Here is a 16,351-nt window from a genome sequence, read left to right on the forward strand (position 1 = left end):
ACTGTGTCCAGTTTTGGGCACCGGTGCTCAGGAAGGATATAATGGAACTAGAGAGAGTACAAAGGAGGGCAACAAAATTAATAAAGGGGATGGGAGAACTACAATACCCAGATAGATTAGCGAAATTTGGATTATTTAGTCTAGAAAAAAGACGACTGAGGGGCGATCTAATAACCATGTATAAGTATATAAGGGGACAATACAAATATCTCGCTGAGGATCTGTTTATACCAAGGAAGGTGACGGGCACAAGGGGGCATTCTTTGCGTCTGGAGGAGAGAAGGTTTTTCCACCAACATAGAAGAGGATTCTTTACTGTTAGGGCAGTGAGAATGTGGAATTGCTTGCCTGAGGAGGTGGTGATGGCGAACTCAGTCGAGGGGTTCAAGAGAGGCCTGGATGTCTTCCTGGAGCAGAACAATATTGTATCATACAATTAGGTTCTGTAGAAGGACGTAGATCTGGGGATTTATTATGATGGAATATAGGCTGAACTGGATGGACAAATGTCTTTTTTCGGCCTTACTATGTTACTATGTTACTATGTAACTCTCTGTACAGAGTGAGACTGAGCAAGACGCTGGGACTGACGTCCATGCTGAGCAGACTCCACTGCGGCTGGATAAGAATGGGAGACCGCAGCGGAGATGGCTCGAGATTCCCCCTGTGCAGAAGTGGGAACTCGAGACCTAACATAGTGGATTCTGGGCGGCTTTGTTTCTACTTTGCAACTGCTTACAGCTAGGTCCCTCTGGATACTTTGCAAACCCTCACAAGCCTGCATGGGATACTGCCTCTTAAGATGGCTAGTGTGTCTTATATACCTATTTGTGGGATTAGGTGGTTGATCCGATACTGATAAGTGACACAGCATGCACATAGGGCTTTTTACTATTTTTCCCACTGTTTGTTTGTATAACATTACCGGCATTATTAATGATTAGACTCTCCAATGCTGTCTTAGTATTACACTTTGTACTGTATGGACCCTTATCTCCGATTGTTTGTGGGAGTTTTTAATTGCTTTTAACACAGCTATTTGTGTGCTGTGGTCTAAATAAAAGTTGTTGTATATTTGTTTGATACTTGATTTGTGGTGATCCCATTTTTATGATGCTGTCCTTTTTTCTTGTGTTGTGCTTGGTTACATTTGCATGCATCAGGTGATCCCTTTTTAGAATTTGTGTTGGATGGTGCCCGCTCAACCTTTGATATATTATGTGGCTGTTATATACTATTGTGGGGTATATTATATTCTATGGGGGTGGCTTTGTTATACTATGGGGGGCTGCATTATATTCTATGGGGGCTACATTATATATTATGGGGAGGTGGGCTGTATTATATTCTTTGGGGTGGCTGCATTATATTATGTAGGGTGGTGGTTGCATTATACTATATGTGGGCTGCATTATACTGTATCGAGAGTTATGGGGAATACGTTATACTATATGAAGAACTATGAGGTGCATTATACTATGGGAAGTGAATTGTACTACATGGATGACTATGGCGGTGCATTATACTATATGGAGCACTATGAGGAGTGTATTATGCTATATAGAGGACTATGAGGAGTATTATGCTATATGGAGGACTGAGCAGTATATTTTAATATATGGAGGACTATAGGGAGTGTATTATACTATATGGAGGACTGTGGTGCATATTATAATATATGGAGGACTATGGGGTGTATTTTACTAAACAAGTAAAATGCTGCATATTCAGATTGTTTTTTCTGGAACCAAAATCATCGTTTTCAGCAGCGCATCGCCAGTGTAAACTGTACATGTGCTGCTGATAACATGATACTGTATGGTGATCTGTTAGTGATCTGTTAGTGATCGTTCTGTCCCATCATTATTCCTCAGCTGGTGGAAAGAGGCCGGGAAACAAGTGTTGAACAACTTCAGTATTGTTGATCAAACTCATTTAGCGGCCTTTAGCGCATGTAAATACAACCAAAATGCTTTTGTGTGATGTGCAATATGTTATCATTTGGGGCCCCATTTTAAACTTTGCCTAGGTGTAGGGCCCCACTTTGCCTAAAACCGGCCCTGCCTAAAAGTGTACAAAGATATTGTATAGTCACCATGTGACAAGTGGGCCTGTGTAACTTGAAATGCCAGGGCTGAATTTTAGTCCCAGTCCATCCCTGCACACAGCACACATATGAAGTGACTTGTCAGTCTGCCGTGTGCACCATATAAGTGCATCATAGAAGTGTGGAGCTATGAATGAATTAATCCACAATTGAACCAGAAGGGAACTGAAGATAACTGGATAGTCACTGTAAACAATGTTTACCCCACACGTATCGCTGCACAGGGCAGCTTCGTCTCCCCTGTTCCCTATTGCTTTGTGGACCCTCAGCCCATTCTCTTCATTCTCCATTTCAGGTCCACAATCTCCACCCCACAAACATGCACACCCTCGCAGAAATCTTAAAATACCTCGATCCACACTCACTCTCTGAATCCCTTCTCCCTCTTACAGACATAAGTTCCACAATGTGGATGCTGCTGCCACTTTATATAACATCTCAATAGCTGCAGCTCTCGAATCGGTAGCCCCTCTCACACATATCAAAGCTAGCAAAATTAACAGACAACCCCTATACACAGCCTGACCAAAGAACTGAGACGGACTACCAGAGTTGCTGAGCGGATATGGAAAAGATCACACTCCACCGAGCACTTCATTGCATTCAAGCAGTCCCTCACTACTTTCAAAGCCACACTCGCCACAGCAAAACAAACCTACTTCTCATATCCTCCCTGTCTCACAACCCTAAACAGCTATTCAACACTTTAAATTCTCTCCTCCGTCCCCCAGCACCTCCTCCCTCTCCACTCATCTCAGCTGAAGACTTTGCCTCATTCTTCAAATAGAAGATTGTTAACATTAGAGAAAACTTTGGATTAAAGCCCCCAGATCCCCTCTTTCTAACTACTCAGCCCTCCTCCTCCAAAATCAACTTCTCCACCATCACAGAAGATCAACTTTACGCCCTACTCTCAAGATCACATCTCACAAACCGTGCGCTTGACCCGATCCCATCCCACTTCATCCCAAACCACAACACAGACTTCATCCCAACCCTAACCCATCTTTTCAACCTATCACTAAAAACTGGTGTTTTCCCATCATGCTTCAAACATGCCTCAATCACATCCATCCTCCAAAAGCCCTCTCTCGACTCATCCTCTGTATCTAGGTATCGCCCCATATCACTTCTCCCCTATGCCTCAAAACTACTGGTATAACATGTCCATTTCAAACTGTCCTCCCACCTCTCTTCCTGATTCCTTTTCGACCGCTTATAATCTGGCTTCCGACTGCATCACTCCATTGATACTGCCCTAACTAAAGTCACCAATGCCCTACTAACTACCAAAGCCAAGCGACAATACTCTGTCCTCCTCCTCGTGGACCTGTCCTCTACTTTTGACACAGTGGGCCACTCCTTATTACTACAGACCCTCTCATCTCTTGGCATCACACACTTGGCTCTATCTTGGATCTCGTCATACCTAACAGACTGGACATTCAGCACCTCCCACTTACACACCATCTCCTCACCTTGCCCCCTATCTGTCCGAGTACTGCAAGGTTCAGTACTAGGACCCCTGCTCTTCTCCATTTACACCTTCGGACTGGGACAGCTCATAGAATCTCACGGCTTGCAGTATAACCTCTATGCTGATGACACACATATCTACCTCTCTGGACCAGATATCATCTCCCTACTAACCAAAATCCCACAAAATCTGTCTGCTTCTTCATCCTTCGTCTCCAATAGATTTCTAAAACTTAATATGGACAAAACAGAATTCATTGTCTTTCCCTCATCTCACTCGACTCCCCCAACAGACATATCCATTAAAGTAAATGACTGCTTACTTTCCCCAGTCCCACAAGCTTGCTGCCTTGGAGTAACGCGTGACTCTGATGTGGGGTCGCACGCATTCAGCAAAGCATCGCATTAGCTAATCATCAAGTTATTGCAGTTATTCCATGGCAAAGAACTAATATCCATCTCCTCTCCTCTCTTCACACAGGTATGCAGTGAATATCCCCAGCTCTCCCTGGATTATGAATGCTCTGTATCATGCAATGATTTTCTGTGTGTCAGCTAACAGCCTGAATGGTAATTTCATGTCATTCAACTCCTGTGCTAGAATTCATCATCAGTTACATGGTTATCAGTACTCACTATTGTAGCTACTTCTAACAATTCCAAAAACTTCTTGCTTTTTATCTTCCTACTTGACGCGTGTCGCCCCACAAAGGAAGCTTCATCAGGGGTGGAAGGCTGACGAAGCCTCCTTTGTGGGGCGACACGCGTCGGGTCTCCGCTTCACCTGCGCTACTGACTGGGTCATACACGTTTAAGGTATTGTATTATATGGTTGCACATGGGACTTTGTGTAGGCTTACTTGCCTGCAGTCTCATTTGGTGATATTAGTGAGGCTTCCTGCCTCTGTGTATGCCAAAGCAAGGGACATGCCTATATGAGGGTTAGCATTTATGGCTGTATTTACGGCAGCATTTTGTGGTGAAAACCGTGCAAGTACTATTGTGTTATAGGATTGTCCTCTATTTTGTCCATCTTAAATACTTACCTATGGGTTTACTCAATTGTACTATAAGTGTATGCACAGTGGTGTCCATATAGGCATTTTTCCTATTGGGTATTGCCCGATTTGCTTCATCGCAGGTTTAGGCCTTAATATGGGCTCTGTTTCTAAGGAACAAGTGTGTTGCCTTTTTTAATTGTTTTTAAACTGTCTGTTTTCTGTATTGCTTGTTTCATGTGTATTGCAGTATAATAAAAATTGTTCTATTTTGCTAAATCCAATGTGTGGTGATCCCCATTTGCATGACCTTCGCTTTTTTTCTTTGCTGCTTTCTGATATACATGGTTGTAGGTCAGGGTGATCCCACTGTATAGCCCGTGGTGCCCCCTTCTTATTTATTCTCTACAATCTTTAATCTCTCACTCTCCTCTGGCATTTTCCCGTCCTCCTTCAAACACTCTATCATTACTCCGTTACTAAAGAAACCCACCCTCGACCCATCCTGCACAAACAACTACAGACCGGTCTCCAATCTCCCCTTCATCTCTAAACTCTTGGAGCGCCTAGTCTACTCCCGCCTTACCCATTACCTCTCCATTCACTCCCTCCTAGACCCTTCACAGTCCAGCTTCCGCCCCCTACACTCGACAGAAACTGCACTCATCAAAGTGACCAATGACCTCCTGACAGCAAAATGTAGCTTTTGACACTGTTGACCACCCTCTCTTACTCTCTAGGCTCCAGTCACTTGGCACTGCTCTCTCCTGGTTCTCCTCCTATCTTTCTGACCGTTCCTTCAGTGTTCTGTTCTCTGGCTCCACTTCATCTCCTTTTCCTCTCACTGTCGGGGTACCTTAGGGCTCAGTCCTTGGCCCCCTTCTCTTCTCCCTCTACACAGCCCCAATTGGACAGACCATCAGCAGATTTGGCTTTCAGTACCATCTTTATGCCGACGACACACAACTATATACGTCATCCCCTGGCCTTACTCCTGCTGTACTACAGAACACCACTGACTGTCTGTCCGCAGTCTCTGACATCATGTCCGCTCTCTATCTGAAACTCAACCTCTCCAAAACTGAACTTCTTCTGCTCCCACCATCTACTAACCTCCCTAAACCTGACATTTCCCTCTCCGTGAGTGGCACCATAATAACACCCCGGCAACAGGTGCGCTGTCTGGGTGTTATGTTTGACTCCGATCTCTTCTTCACATCCCATATACAATCTCTTGTCCGCTCATGTCGCTTACACCTAAAGAACGTCTCTAGAATCTGCCCTTTTCTCACCATAGAAACAACAAAAACCCTCACTGTCACCCTGATCCACTCCCGCCTGGACTACTGCAACGCTCTATTAATTGGCCTCCCCCTCACTCGACTTTCCCCTCTCCAGTCTATCCTTAATGCAGCAGCCAGGGTCGTCTATCTAGCTAATCGTTACTCAAACGCGTCCGCTCTTTGCCAGTCATTACACTGGCTGCCCATTCATTACAGGATACAATTCAAAGTACTTGTTCTCACCCACAAAGCTCTTCACAGTGCAGCACCCCCTTACATCTCCTCCCTCATTTCTGTCTCTTGGCCTAACCGACCTCTTTGCTCTGCAAATGACTTTCGACTAACCTCTGCACTAATCCGTACCTCCCACTCCCGACTACAAGACTTCTCCCGTGCTGCGCCAATCCTCTGGAATGCTCTACCCCAAGAAATTAGGACCATCCAGAATTTGCATAGTTTTAGGCGCTCCCTCAAAACACATTTGTTCAGAGCGGCCTATCATGTTGCCTAATCAGTTATTTTGTTTGTGTGTAGCCCATTCACTTCTTCCATCTACCCCCCACTCCCTGAAGATGGCTGGACTATTATTGTACTTTGTATTTCCCCACCTCATTGTAGATTGTAAGCTCTCATGAGCAGGGTTGTCTTGTGTTGCTTTAATTATTGTATTGTTAAATTGTTACTTATGACTGTTGTGTTTGAAGCTGTTAAACTGTAAAGCGCTGCGGAATATGTTGGCGCTATATAAATAAAGATTATTATTATTATCTACTTCAAACCACATATCCAAGCCCTTTCCAATTCCTGCCGACTTCAACTCAAAAATATTTCTGGATCTGTACATTCCTCAACCAAGAATCTGCAAAAACTCTACTGCATGCCCTCATCATCTCTCGCCTTGACTACTGCAACCTCCTGCTTTGTGGCCTCCCCTCTAACACTGTTGCACCCTTCCAATCTATTCTAAACTCTGCTGCACGACTAATCCACTGATACACCCACTATTCCCCGACCTCTCCCCTTTGTCAATCCCTTCACTGACTCCCCATTACCCAGAGACTCCAGTTCAAAACGCTAACCATGGAATACAAAGCCATCCACAACCTGTCTCCTCCATACATCTATGACCTCGTCTCCCAGTACTTACCAGCACGCAACCTACGATCCTCACAAGATCTGCTTCTCTACTCCCCTCTTATCTCCTTTTCCCACAGTCGCAAACAAGATTTCTCCCGCACATCCCCCCTACTCTACCCCAACATATCAGACTCTTGCCAGCCATGGAAACCTTCAAAAGGAGGCTGAAGACCTACCTCTTCCGATAAGCCTACAACCTGCAGTAACCACCATACCGCTACACGACCAGCTCTACCCTCACCTACTGTACCCTCACCCATCCTTTGTAGATTGTGAACCCTCACAGGCAGGGTCCTCTCTCCTTCTGTACCACTCATGACTTGTATTTTTTAAGATTATTGTACTTGTTTTTTATTATGTACACCCCTTTTAACATGTAAAGCGCCATGGACTAAATGGTGCTATAATAATAATAATGTTTCAGTGATATAGACACACACAGACTGAAAATGATCAGCTCCCGGGACAATATCCATATGTTAGGCGGCCGGGCAGCATGTTAACATTATTTACCTGTAGTTTAACCCCAAATCTGCAAGTAAATGACGTTTTTTTGACATGGCAGAGTCACTTTAATAAATGTAGATAGTGTTTTTATACATGCTATCGTTTCCTCTGTGCAAACATTGAATCAGTGAATATTAATAATAATAATCTTTATTTATATAGCGCCAACATATTCTGCAGCGCTTTACAGTTTAACAGTTTCAAACACAACAGTCATAGGTAACAACGTTAACAATACAATAAAGCAAAATAAGATGACCCTGCTCGTGAGGGCTTACAATCTATAATGAGGTGGGGGAGATACAAAGTACAGGTGTGTATTTACAATGATGTATTTACAATGATGGTCCAGCCATCTTCAGGGGGTGGGGGATAGATGGAGATAGTGAATGGGCTACACACACAAACATGAAATGACTTTGATTAGTTAACATGGTAGGCCGCTCTGAACAAATGTGTTTTGAGCGAGCGCCTAAAACTATGCAAGTTGTGGATGGTCCTAATATCTTGGGGTAGAGCATTCCAGAGGATTGGTGCAGCGCGGGAGAAGTCTTGGAGTCGGGAGTGGGAGGTACAGATTGATTAGTGCAGAGGTTAGCCGAAAGTCATTTGCAGAGCGCAGCGGTCGGCTAGGCTGATAGACCGAAATGAGGAAGGAGATGTATGGGGGTGCCGCACTGTGGAGAGCTTTGTGGGTGAAAACAAGTACTTTGAATTGTATCCTGTAATGCAGTGTTCCCCAAGTCCGGTCCTCAAGAGCCACCAACAGGTCATGTTTTGAGGATTTCCTTAGTATTGCCCAGGTCACTGAATGCTTGCCTGTCCAGGTGATGCAATTATCACCTGTGCAATACTAAGGAAATCCTCAAAACATGACCTGTTGGTGGCTCTTGAGGACCGGACTTGGGGAACACTGCTGTAATGAATGGGCAGCCAGTGTAATGGCTGGCAAAGAGCGGATGCATCTGAGTAACGATTAGCCAGATTGACAACCCTGGCTGCCGCATTAAGGATGGACTGGAGAGGGGAAAGTCGAGTGAGGGGGAGGCCAATTAATAGAGCATTGCAGTAGTCCAGGCGGGAGTGGATCAGGGCGACAGTGAGGGTTTTTGTTGTCTCCATGGTGAGAAAAGGACGGATTCTAGAGCTGTTCTTTAGGTGTAAGCGGCACGAGCGGGCAAGAGATTGTATGTGGGAGGTGAAGGAGAGATCGGAGTCAAACATAACACCCAGACAGCGTGCCTGCTGTCGGGGTGTTATTATGGTGCCATCCACGGAGAGGGAAATGTCAGATTTACGGAGGTTAGTAGAAGGCGGGAGATGAAGAAGTTCAGTTTTGGAGAGGTTGAGTTTCAGATAGAGAGCGGACATGATGTTGGAGACTGCAGACAGACAGTCAGTGGCGTTCTGTAGTACAGCGGGGGCTAAGGTCAGGGGATGACGTGTATAGTTGTGTGTCATCAGCATAAAGATGGTACTGAAAGCCAAATCTACTGATGGTCTGTCCAATTGGGGCTGTGTAGAGGGAGAAGAGAAGGGGGCCAAGGACTGAGCCCTGAGGTACCCCAACAGTGAGAGGAAGAGGAGTTGAAGTCGAGCCAGAGAACAGAACACTGAAGGAGCTGTCAGAAAGGTAGGGGGAGAACCAGGAGAGAGCAGTGTCCTTAATGCCTAGTGACTGGAGCCTAGAGAGTAGGAGAGGGTGGTCAACAGTGTCGAAAGCTGCAGAAAGGTCAAGGAGAATGAGCAGAGAGTGGTCACCGTTACATTTTGCTGTCAGAAGGTCATTGGTCACCTTGATGAGTGCAGTTTCTGTCGAATGTAGGGGGCGGAAACCGGACTGTGAAAGGTCTAGGAGGGAATGAGTGGAGAGGTAACGGGTAAGGCGGAAGTAGATCAGGCGCTCCAAGTGTTTAGAGATGAAGGGGAGATTGGAGACCGGTCTGTAGTTGTTTGTGCAGGATGGGTCGAGGGTAGGTTTTTTTAGTAATGGAGTAATGATAGTGTTTGAAGGAGGAGGGGAAAAGGCCAGAGGAGAGATTAAAGATTGTAGTTAGGTGAGTTGTGACGACTGGAGAGAGAGACTGGAGGAGGTGTGAGGGAATAGGGTCAGTGGTGCATGTAGTTGGACGAGAAGATGAGAGGAGCTTGGAGACTTCTTCTAATGTGATGGGATCTTATGTGGAGAGTGAGCCAGGGGAGATGCAGGGAGGGATGGGAGTCATTGCACTTGGTGTCTGGGAGTAGATTTCCTGACAGATATTGTCTATTTTCTCTATAAAGTGGGAAGCCAGGTCATCAGCGCAAATGTCTGTGATAGGGTCTTGTGCTTTTGGCCTGAGGAGGGAGTGAAAGGTGTTAAAAAGTTTCTTGGGGTTGTTGGATAGTGAGGAGATTAGGGTGGTGTAGTAGGTCTGTTTGGCGAGATGAAGGGCAGAGTTATAGGTCCTTAACATAAATTTGAAGTGTATGAAGTCTTCTGGTCTGTGAGTTTTCCTCCATAAGCCTTCAGCACTCCTAGAGCATCGCTGGAGAAATCGGGTTTGTGATGTGAGCCAGGGCTGTTTTACTCTGTGTTTGGAGGTTCTGAGGGTGAGGGGAGCTACTTGGTCTAGGGTGCTTCTAAGAGTGTCATTGTAGTGATGTACAGCCAGATCAGGACAGGAAAAAGAAGAGATTGGGGACAATGATGAGTGCAAGGAGTCTGAAAGTGTATGGGGGTTAATGGCATGTAGATTTCTGAATGTGTGGTAGGTAGGAGAGTGCTGGGGTGGGCGAGGAATTGTGAGTGTGAAGGATAGAATGTTGTGGTCAGAGAGGGGAAGCGGTGAGTTATCTAGGTAGGAGATTGAACAGAGCCGGACAAAGACCAGGTCCAGGGTGTTACCATCTTTGTGTGTTTCAGAGGTTGACAGCTGTGAGAGGCCTAGAGAAGTGGTTAGTGATAGAAGTTGGGATGCAGATGTGGAAGTGGGGCTGTTAATGGGAATGTTGAAATCTCCCAGGATAAGGGTTGGGAGTTCTGAGGACATGAAGTGCGGCAGCCAGGCTGAGAACTGGTCCAGGAAGTTTGTGGGTGAGCCTGGGGGCCGGTATATGACCGCTACTCTGAGGGAGAGGGGACGGAAGAGCCTGATGGTGTGGACCTCAAAAGAAGGGAATGAGAGTGATGGAACTGGGGGTATAACCCGGAACGTGCATTGTGGGGACACGAGTATGCCGACTCCACCACCAGGTCTGTTTGTGGGTCTCAGGGAATGGGAGAATTGTAAGCCACCATGGGAAATGGCAGCAGGGGAGACAGTGTCAGAGTCCTGGATCCAAGTTTCAGTGAGGGCCAACAGATTCAGAGAGTTGTTCTCAAAGTAGTTGTGCGGGAAATTGTGCAGGAATATTCTAAGACCATGACTTAGGAATCTAGAAAAGTCAATATCTCCATGCCAAAGTCAAGGATAAAGTACTATGACGACATTTCTTAGGTTCCATACCTAGGTCCAGCTAGTACCAAACCATTTTGTCTTATGGATCCAATGTATGGGAGAAATGTAACAATTAACTTGTAGCACATCTGGTACTACCTTCGAATCAAACCAAGGATATATCTAGAAAAAATGTTTAGGTTCTCCCTGTTTGCATGGGGTAGCTTCTAGTATTACAGTTTACTTCTTTAGTCTATGTATGTGCTTCTGAATTAGGAGATCGTGGCAAGCGCAATGAGCGGAGGGAATGGAGTGAAGTAAATGATGACTAGCTCTGTACAGTCTAGATGAATATGTTGGCCCTATAAAAAGAACAACAGATAAAGAAATAACATTGATATGGAAGGGAATATGAGCTGCACTTCCGATGGCCGCAGAAAAAGATAAAATCTCTGGAGACCTTCTTTGAAGAAAGTCAGATTATGAAAAGGAATGTTCAATGTTATGGAACAACTGCATGATGTGACAGATAGATAGGCATATATTATTTAAAACTGACTGTATTTCTTTCATATAATGATAATTGTATTTTGTTTTGTTCTGCTCACATGTAATAAATAAATCTAACTAAAGGAAATGCGTATTGTAGGACATGTTGAAGTCCTAAATTGGTAATAGAATAGTGAGTCCTGCTCGTCATTCTCTGGTTCTTCAATTTCACCTCACTTGCACAAGAAAAATGAATAACATGTTGCAATAGGTTTTATCCTAAATTAGCTCATGATGTGGTTCACGTGATGAAACAGGATTTTGTGAGTCAAATTATTTATACTTATTTCTTCATAAATTATAACATATGATAGTTGTGTTCTTTCAGAATGAAGCAAGACGGTTAGCTAATCACCTTACAACCAACTTTTTTTTCAACCAGTGTCAATATCAAACAACCATCTGAAGCATCTCATGTTCTCTGTGGTGGCTGTCACTGAAAAAAATAGCATATATATATAATACAGTGCCAGTTCAGATAAATAAGAGACCATGTTGTATGGGATTCTCTTTCAGCTAATGTATGATTTCCTAAGCAGGGGACATCAATATGATGCTCAGATGAGACAGCCCCTTAAATCACTTTTTAGAGGATTATTCCCCAGAAACATGTCTACAGGATTGGCAAATACAGCTCTAAGGTATTTCAGACAGTCCTGTAGACAATGAAGGTAGAAAAGACTTCATCCCCGAGCCTGTTTTCAACTTCCTGACCAGGCTAAATTTTACAATTCTGTCACTTTTTGGGGTAATAACTGTGGAATGCTTCAACATATCCTAGAGATTTATAAACACAGGAGGACAACAGGAGCATATAGGAAAATACGTATAAATTTTATTAGAAAAACAACATTAAAAGTGACACACTAAAAGACACCAGTAGAAAACACCAGGAAGACCCAGAAAAAATGTATGTACCGTATATACTCGAGTATAAGCCGACCCGAGTATAAGCCGACCCCCCTAATTTTGCCACAAAAAACTGGGAAAACTTATTGACTCGAGTATAAGCCTAGGGTGGAAATGCAGCATTTACCGGTGAATTTCAAAAATAAAAATAGATCATTATTTCCCCATTGCTGTGCCATATAGTGCTCTGCACCGTTCATATTTCCCCATAGGTGTGAACCATATAGTGCTCTGCACCGTTCATTGTGCCCCCTAGCTGTGCCATATACGGTGCTCTGCACCGTTCATTGTGCCCCATAGATGTGCCATATACGGTGCTCTGCACCGTTCACTGTGCCCCATAGCTGTGCCATATACGGTGCTCTGCACCGTTCACTGTGCCCCATAGCTGTGCTGTGCCATATACGGTGCTCTGCACCGTTCACTGTGCCCCATAGCTGTGCCATATACGGTGCTCTGCACCGTTCACTGTGCCCCATAGCTGTGCTGTGCCATATACGGTGCTCTGCACCGTTCACTGTGCCCCATACATAGCTGTGCTGTGCCATATACGGTGCTCTGCACCGTTCACTGTGCCCCATAGCTGTGCTGTGCCATATACGGTGCTCTGCACCGTTCACTGTGCCCCATAGCTGTGCTGTGCCATATACGGTGCTCTGCACCGTTCACTGTGCCCCATAGCTGTGCTGTGCCATATACGGTGCTCTGCACCGTTCACTGTGCCCCATAGCTGTGCTGTGCCATATACGGTGCTCTGCACCGTTCACTGTGCCCCATAGCTGTGCCATATACGGTGCTCTGCACCGTTCACTGTGCCCCATAGCTGTGCTGTGCCATATACGGTGCTCTGCACCGTTCACTGTGCCCCATACATAGCTGTGCTGTGCCATATACGGTGCTCTGCACCGTTCACTGTGCCCCATAGCTGTGCTGTGCCATATACGGTGCTCTGCACCGTTCACTGTGCCCCATAGCTGTGCTGTGCCATATACGGTGCTCTGCACCGTTCACTGTGCCCCATAGCTGTGCTGTGCCATATACGGTGCTCTGCACCGTTCACTGTGCCCCATAGCTGTGCTGTGCCATATACGGTGCTCTGCACCGTTCACTGTGCCCCATAGCTGTGCTGTGCCATATACGGTGCTCTGCACCGTTCACTGTGCCCCATACATAGCTGTGCTGTGCCATATACGGTGCTCTGCACCGTTCACTGTGCCCCATAGCTGTGCTGTGCCATATACGGTGCTCTGCACCGTTCACTGTGCCCCATAGCTGTGCCATATACGGTGCTCTGCACCGTTCACTGTGCCCCATAGCTGTGCTGTGCCATATACGGTGCTCTGCACCGTTCACTGTGCCCCATAGCTGTGCTGTGCCATATACGGTGCTCTGCACCGTTCACTGTGCCCCATACATAGCTGTGCTGTGCCATATACGGTGCTCTGCACCGTTCACTGTGCCCCATACATAGCTGTGCTGTGCCATATACGGTGCTCTGCACCGTTCACTGTGCCCCATAGCTGTGCTGTGCCATATACGGTGCTCTGCACCGTTCACTGTGCCCCATAGCTGTGCTGTGCCATATACGGTGCTCTGCACCGTTCACTGTGCCCCATAGCTGTGCTGTGCCATATACGGTGCTCTGCACCGTTCACTGTGCCCCATAGCTGTGCCATATACGGTGCTCTGCACCGTTCACTGTGCCCCATAGCTGTGCTGTGCCATATACGGTGCTCTGCACCGTTCACTGTGCCCCATAGCTGTGCCATATACGGTGCTCTGCACCGTTCACTGTGCCCCATAGCTGTGCTGTGCCATATACGGTGCTCTGCACCGTTCACTGTACCCCATAGCTGTGCTGTGCCATATACGGTGCTCTGCACCGTTCACTGTGCCCCATAGATGTTCCACATAAATTTGTGCCGCCGCTGCCGCAATAAAGAAAAAAAACCACATACTCACCTCCCTTGATTGCAGCTCCCGGCGTCTCGTTCCGGCGCCTCCATCTTCCCGGCGTCTCTGCTCTGACTGATCAGGCAGAGGGCGCCGCGCACACTATATGCGTCATCGCGCCCTCTGCCTGAACAGTCAGAGCGCAGACGCCGGGAAGATGGAGGCGCCGGCCGGGAAGATGGAGCGACGCTCGGCGGCTGGAACGAGGACAGGTGAATATGACATACTCACCTAGTCCTGGCGATCCTCGCGCTGTCCCCTCCTGTCTTCGGTGCCGCAGCTTCTTTCTCTATCAGCGGTCACCGGCACCGCTGATTAGAGAAATGAATAAGCGGCTCCGCCCCTATGGGAGGTGGAGCCGCTTATTCATTTCTGTAATGAGCGGTCCCACGTGACCGCTGAAGAGAGGAAGAAACTGCAGCGCCGAAGCCCCTGGGACGGCAGGGACAGCGCGAGGATCGCTGGGACTAGGTAAGTATGCCTCAGCGCCCTCACCCCCTCACCCGCCGACCCCACCGCTACCGTGACTCGAGTATAAGCCGAGGGGGGCACTTTCAGCCCAAAAATTTGGGCTGAAAATCTCGGCTTATACTCGAGTATATACGGTACATCAATATAAATTCTGTATATATTACAATTGGTATTTCATACTATAACCTTATCACCATACATTGATGTAAAATGGGAAAAGATCCATGGCACCCACATCTCCTGCAAACCGGACCAAAAAATGCCAAGTGAACTATGTATGTAATTAGTGCTAATGCCGCAAATGCGGCTAGGCTGCTGCAAATACAGCTGATAACTACCAGTCCATAGTCAGGCTAGATGTGGGCAAACTGACTCAGCGGGAGATTAATGTGAAATGCCAGCCGGCGTGACACAACCCCCTACTCAGGACATGAGCCATATCCGGATCTTACCCAATGAACGGGGTCTCTGGATCGGGCGCAACCCCCAACGCGCGTTTCGCCGCTCTATGCTTGCTTTCTCAAGGGGAGTGTCCTGTTCCAAACCCTGGGACCTTATATCCCACAATTCCTTGGTCACATGAACATCATTTGACCAATTACCATGCAGAGCTGTGTGCAGCGGCGCGTGCGTCGGCGGCTCACCACCACGCCACCCCCCAAGTCAGCAGACAGGTGAGTGGGCGCATGAAACCATGACAACCCAGTCATCCGCCGCAGACGTACACTGGCCGGACACGGGAGGCACAGGAGGAGAGCAAGCCGGCGCACGCGCACCACAGCTCAGAATTACACTGAACAACATATAACGATCCCATTGTAAGACACGGAAATGGGTAAAAGCATAGCATGATATGGATACATTGAGGCAAATACTGACAGAACAGTCGCGGCATACATGAATAAAAGTAACCATTAACACACAGTGACTATCATAATGATGATTCATGGTCCGCAGCAATTGTGTGACATAGCAGTATCCAGACGTTCCTTGGCCCCATACTTGAATCCATATCAGAAGAAGCGAGGATAATAGATCCCATGGTAATACAGACTACATTAAAAATAAACAAAAAATGAAATTTATAAAAGGAATAAAATAGAACAAAACAAACACACAGAAGGGAAATCAACAAAAAAGGGGGAGCACCTATATAAATAGTAATAATTATAGGAATGGGGCAAAATTCAAGGCCTCATTGAGACCATGGGGTTTGACAGTGTCCAAAGTCACAATCCATTTGAGCTCACGTTGAGACAGGAGCTGCTTAACATTTCCGCCTCTTATTCCCATATGAATCAATTCAATCCCCCGCACCATAAAACTTTTAGGATCACAATTGTGAACTTCCCTAAAGTGCTTGGGGATCGTAGTAAGCTCCGATACATCCGCCACCGTCCGCCAATGCCCCGCAAATGCTCCCTCACTCTCACTCTTAGCTCTCTTGATGTAAGACCCACGTAAATAAGTGGGCAACCACAGGTGGCATAATATACAACATTCCTGCTACTGTAGGAAATGTCTTTAATTTGAAATTCCCTT

At 46.3% G+C, this 16,351-nt stretch overlaps 2 long non-coding RNA genes across 2 annotated transcripts in view; one reads left to right on the forward strand and one right to left on the reverse strand.

The window, feature by feature from the left end:
• LOC138657809 (uncharacterized) overlaps window positions 1-16,351 on the forward strand; it is a 193,503-nt gene that overhangs the window by 32,132 nt on the left and 145,020 nt on the right. The window lies entirely within an intron of this gene.
• Window positions 14,953-16,351, reverse strand: part of LOC138657808 (uncharacterized) — a 48,177-nt gene continuing 46,778 nt past the window's right edge. The window contains exon 3 of the long non-coding RNA XR_011317196.1: window positions 14,953-15,862. This is a non-coding gene — a long non-coding RNA (uncharacterized lncRNA). The remainder of the gene's footprint in view (window positions 15,863-16,351) is intronic.

Source organism: Ranitomeya imitator, chromosome 1 (genome assembly GCF_032444005.1).
Source record: "Ranitomeya imitator isolate aRanImi1 chromosome 1, aRanImi1.pri, whole genome shotgun sequence".
Taxonomy (NCBI): Eukaryota; Metazoa; Chordata; class Amphibia; order Anura; family Dendrobatidae; genus Ranitomeya; species Ranitomeya imitator.